The sequence below is a fragment of the Phocoena sinus genome, chromosome 5 (genome assembly GCF_008692025.1).
Source record: "Phocoena sinus isolate mPhoSin1 chromosome 5, mPhoSin1.pri, whole genome shotgun sequence".
NCBI classification, from domain to species: Eukaryota; Metazoa; Chordata; class Mammalia; order Artiodactyla; family Phocoenidae; genus Phocoena; species Phocoena sinus.
The window spans coordinates 71,022,512-71,028,511 of record NC_045767.1 but is presented as its reverse complement, the minus strand read 5'-3'; the positions used below and the strand labels follow the sequence as shown (position 1 = coordinate 71,028,511).

At 38.0% G+C, this 6,000-nt stretch overlaps 1 protein-coding gene across 1 annotated transcript in view; it reads left to right on the top strand.

Annotated features, from left to right (window-relative positions):
- The first annotated feature begins 4,410 nt into the window (after nt 1–4,410).
- The window catches only part of LOC116754418 (cytochrome c oxidase subunit 7B2, mitochondrial), an 83,145-nt gene continuing 81,555 nt past the window's right edge, over nt 4,411–6,000 (top strand). The window contains exon 1 of the mRNA XM_032633058.1: nt 4,411–4,470. The gene's annotated coding sequence lies outside the window, so the exon portion shown is untranslated. The remainder of the gene's footprint in view (nt 4,471–6,000) is intronic.

The window sequence follows — 6,000 nt, the reverse complement described above, 5'->3', positions numbered from 1 at the left end:
TTTGGAAAGTAGCTTTTCAGTCAGGTGATGCTTATTGAGAACATACTGTGTGCTAAAAAGTGTTTCAGTGGAAAGCTAATAGGAGTAAATTCTATGGAAGGGCATACATTCATAGTGACAAAGAAGATTAGGAAAGCCATTAGTAGTAAAATAGGTTGAAAACTCCTCCATGCCATGATCTAGTCTTATACTTCCCTTTGTTTCATGGTGCCGAGGACATGACTGAGAATAATGAAGCCTGCTAACCTGAACCGAGTGAAGTACATCAGCAATTGATTTAACTTTTAGCCTTGATGATAGAGCAAAACTTGGGGAAAAGCTGATGATGCAAGGGTTGTATTGCTAGGTTAGCAGAGTATCTACAGATAAATATACAGTAATATATATATATATATATATATATATATATATACGCACATACATACATGTATATGTGTATACACTATATATCAGGCAGAGTAAATGTATATATATGTGTATATGTTTATATATATAATTGACCCTTGAGCAACACAGATTTAAATTGCAGAGGTCCACTTATAGGCAGATTTCTTTCAATAGTAAATGCTACGACACTACATGATCCGAGGTTGGTTGAATCCACAGATGTGGAACTGAGAATATGGAGGAAGCATGGATATAGGAGGCTGACTATAAAGGCATAGGAGAATTTTCAGTTGCACTGAGGGTTGACACCCCTGACCCCTGTGTTGTTTAAGAGTCAAATGTGTGTGTGTGTGTATATTTATACACACACACAACACATACGTATACACACATACATTGATAAAGAATATTGAGGATATAAATGAAAAGGGAGATGTTTGGCACATTTTGGATAGCATTGTTCTTATAGAACAGGAACATTGAATACTTGCACATTTTTTATCTAATTTGCCCCTCTCTGTAACTAAGTGAGTGCTCAGTATATCTTCATTGAATGAATGAATAGGAAAGAAATTGCTTTCAAAGCACTATAGGGAAATAGGATGCTCACTGTAGATAAACCTAGATAAAAGCTGAATACTAGTCACGTTAGGGCACAACATAGTGTTTGATTGTGTGACTGCTTTATAAATAGTATAAGTTTGCATATGAATTATAGATATACAAAAAGAGGCAGGGCAGCTTCTTTCACTGAGCTATATACCTAGTTAATTCAGGGCCTTTCACATAATACATGCTCATTAGATTTGGTTGCATTGATTTAAAAAAAAACACGTACATTAAAAGCCAATCTAAGCATATCTAAAAACAAAAGTTTAAAAATAAGTTATGTTAGCTACTTAGTAATTAAAATGAACTGACTTTGATTAGTATTAAGTGTTAGCCAGTTTTGAAATACCAACTTTCAAAGCCTTATAAACAGTGAAGTAGCACAACTCTGGCACTAATTGGGTCTTCCAGGGAGCCTAATAAGTATGTATGTCTTTTACTTAGCAGTGCCAGTTGCCACTTTCTCCTTGGAAGGAGGCTGAAGTGGAGGTGGCTCGGACTTGGCTTCTCATGTCCCTTTCAATGGTGATCACCTATGAGCTGGCTAGACTGCTAGAGCCCACCCCCTCAAAAACATCTGTAGGGAAACTCATCATTGCTAAAAAACAGCTGTAAATGTTTCAGCTAATATTCTTAGTGAATGACCACCTAGAGCAGAAAGAACTGAATGCTTTCTGGCTTCTACCAGTACCCACGTAGTATCACTGGCTCTTACCACTTTCTTCCAGGAAGGGGTAACGTAGAGGACCCCATGGTTGGAATGCAGGTGGCTCCACCTGGCTTCTCGTGTACCTTTAGTAGTGATTACACATGAGCCTCTAGCAGGTCAGGGGACTCAACTTTCTCTTTGCTCTTTATCTATTTGTCAGATTTCTCTGAGGAAGCAGGCAATAAGTCCCTTGGAGAAATGCCTTTCTCTTGGTTTTCCTCCTGCCTCACCAGCCTCTCTTCCTTGGTCTTTTCCTGGCTCTTTCATAGCTCCCTCACCTCTAAATTTTGTAGTATCTCGGGTCTTGCATTACTTTTTTATTGGTGCATAACAAATTACCTAAAACTCAGTGGTTTTTAAACAACAGATATATATTATCTCACAGTTTCTTTGGGTCAGAAGTCTAGTGTAGCTTAACTAGGTCTTCTGTAAGACTGCAGTCAAGGTGTCAGCTGGCGTTGGGGTATCATCTGAATGCTTGACTAGAGAAGGATTTATTTCCAAGCTTAAACAGGTTGTTGGCAGGATTTATTTTCTTAAGGCTATAGGAGTGAGGACTTCATTTCTTGTTGGCTGGAAGCTGGAGACATTACAAGATGCCAGCTAGAGGCTGCCCTCAGTTTCAAGAGGCTACCCTCACTTCTTTGCCCAGCAAAGGTTGAGGTTCCCCAATATGGCTGCTTGCTTCACAAAAGTCAGCTAGTGAGGGAAAAAGCTCCGGCACAATTGGCACTGTAATAATGTGATCACACAGTGTCAATCGCCTGCGTGCTGTCATGTATTCTATTGGTTACAAGCAAGTTACAGGTCCTGCCCACACTCTAGGGAATTGGAATCATACAAGAGCATGACCACCAGGAGGCAGGGATGATCGAGGCACCTAAGAGCCTGCCCACCCCAGGGCTAGTCTCTGTCATCCGTCTTCTCTGACTGTACTCACTTCCTCTTGTATCTCACGTCTTTAAATACTGTCAGTGATTGGACAACCCTGTTTTATATTTAACGCTTGATATCCTTCTCTAAACTCCACACTGATATAGCCACTGCTTTCTTTATATTGTTCCTCTTCTGATAGACATCTCAAAATTCATATATCCAAAGTCAAAATAATTATTTCCCCTAATAGTAACCTGTTTTTCCCATGGTTTCCCAGTCCCACTAAATGGCAGCTCTGTTATTTCAGTTGCTCAGATCAGAAACTTTTATGCCATCCTGACTCTTCCTGTTCTCTCATATCCAACATCCAATTTATTAAATCTTTATTTTTAATTTGCCATTTCTTGGTTAGTGTACTTATCTTCAGGTAACACTAGGACCTGATCTAAAATATAGGGCACTTGGTGGCTCTCTGGCAACTGGAGTCCTAATGGGAAGAAGTAACCTCTGTCTCCATTTTATACCAGCTGGCTCCGGGCCTGCTTCTAACAGGATGGACCACATGGAACTTCAACACCACCGCTCTCTGACTTCGCTATTGATGGAAACTCTTGTGGCTTTGCCACATGCCAGATTGGTTCATGTCAGATGTTGCCTCTCACCAAACAAGGCTGCATTTGCCTTAATGAACCTCTCCGTACAAAGATTAAGGAGTAATGCCGATAATGGTAGTCACCTAACTCCTCCTAACATACTCTCTCTGCAGGGTTTTCTCCTCTGGGGCCTGTCCTTTTTTCATCCAATGTTCTTTTTTTCTTTCCTTCTCGCCCACATTTTTTTGTTTGTTTTTAATTAATTAATTAATTTTTGGGCTGGGTTGGGTCTTCATTGCTGTGCACAGGCTTTCTCTAGTTGTGCCGAGCCGGGGCTACTCTTTGTTGTGGTGTGCCGGCTTCTCATTGCAGTGGCTTCTCCTGTTGCGGAGCACGGGCTCTAGATGCACGGGCTTCAGTAGTTATGGCACACAGGCTCAGTAGTTATGGCTCGTGGGCTCTAGAGCGCAGGCTCAGTAGTTGTGGTGCATGGGCTTAGTTGCTCCGCTGCATGTGGGATCTTCCTGGACCAGGGCTTGAACAACTGTGTCCCCTGCATTGGCAGGCGGGTTCTTAAACACTGCGCCACGAGGGAAGTCCCTCACCCACGTTTTGGAAAACTGTGTTAATATCTGTTTCTGGGTAGGTAGGGCTTCCTATCATCCACATATACTTTGGTCTAAAGTAATAAATAAACGTATCATTTTCTCCAGGTGTATTTTTACTTTATAGAATGAAAAAAATTGTTCCTGTCACTAGAATTTGAGACATTAGTATAATGGCAAATTTGATTTATGGCACAAACAGTAGAGAAGTTCATGCTTGTTTCCCTGAACTCAGGTGGAAGAGGTAGCTCCCTATTCTCCATACACATAAGGTGAACCTTGATCAGAACTCTCCCTATTTGAGCTTGTGCACAGGTAGATAGTAACTCATGGAGGCAGCTGACAGATGAAGGGGGGTGATCTCAAGTACATGCGTTGAGAAAAATTTACAAACTCCTTCTGTATCACTATAGAAAGACAGGTAACTATGTCCTCTTCCTTTCGAATACTTTGCAATTCTTTCCTTTGTACTTTATTTCTTAAAGTTTATTTAATCAGGTGTCACTCGTATAAAAATATTTACTGTTGGTGAAGTAGTCTGTGGTGATTTTCTCTGGGTAATATAGCCCATCCTTACCTTTTGCCTTTTTCTGTTTCCTTGAAACCTCACACTAATTTTCTAATTATATTTTTAGGAATCTGAATCTTGAACTTTCTGAGGAGAGCATCTGAGCTTCAGAGTTCCTATCAGGTAATGACAAAATATGGAAAAGGCCCATGGTGCTGAGATTAGAATTTCACTATGAGTGTCAATTTTAGATAATGTTGAGGATCCCTCCTTTTTTATGAAAGAAAGAAAGAAAGAGTTAAAGTTCTGGTAAGAAATTTTGTAAAAAATAAAATTGACAACAAAACCGTTTTAAAAAGTTGTATGTGCTCTTAAGCACTCTATTTATTATTCAGAATTAGTCCCACCACAGAAAGTATAAGAGACATATACCAATCTAAATAAACAAATGTTTCCAAAATAAGATATTTTCTATCCGTCGAAAAAGTTTTACTTGATTGACTAACTTGATAGTCTTAATGCAATCAGTTGGATGAAAAATAAAATATGTGTATTGCCAGCAAACATTTTGGAGAGATAAGCACTTGTTGCAAGTACTATACATGCTTAGAAAAATCTTTACTTTGGCCAGCTAAGACCACCACATGTTTTAAAATGTTATCCATCATTTCAGTGTTAAGAGCGCCCCCTGGTGTGATTGTATAATTATGTTTATGAGAAATCTAGGCACTATTTTTTTTTAATTTTTAAAAAATTTTATTGAATTCTTTTTCTTTTTTTATTGAAGCATAATTGATTTACAGTATTATATTAGTTTCAGGTATACAGTATAGTGATTCAATATCTTTGCAAATTATACTCCATTTTAAGTTATTACAAGATAATGGCTGTAATTCCCTGTGCTGTACAGTATATCCTTGTTGCTTATCTATATTAGACACTGTTTTTAAAACCTCATTTTGCTATTAGATGGTAATAGACCTTCTTTTTGTACTCTGCTGACCTGACCAGTATGGTATGTAACTACCTAGAAATATGAATTTAATTTTTTCCTTGCCGTTATCCATGTTTATATCTGGAATCAGTGGTTAGCTTGAAAGTAGAATTTGGTAATAGTAATCCCTAAACTTCTTCAGTTAAAGTTAGTGACCAATAATATATCCTTTGGTAAATGTGAAATTGTATACTGAGATAAAATTTTATAGGATAATCAAATTCTTTGGTGGTAATAACCTTGTTAAATGGCAAATTTCTGTGAACAGTTTCTTTTTGGTAAAATCATGGGCATTTTAATAATTAAACATGAGAATTCAGACATTGCATTTTGATTTTGAAATATTCATTGTTTGGAAAAATTAATCCAAGTTTTAAGATTTTCTTACGACCCAGCAGCCCCGCTATAACCACGGAACTTGCAAATGTAAACATAATAATTCATCCCTGAATCACAATAGACCTCTCATCCATCTCCTAAAATCACCCCCACTCCTGTAAATTCTCATTCGAACTTGGCAGCAGGGTGTCTATTTTATTACTGTCATTTTTCCTTGCATTTAATATTTAGTCCTTTGGGAATAATTAAACCATCCTTGCAAAGTGAAAGTGTGCATAATATTCTAAACTACATTTCTGTAAATTTGATAACTGCAATTATATTTCCCCCTACTGTGTCTTCTCCAAACTTAGATTGTTGTGATCGTTTTAACCATTTCT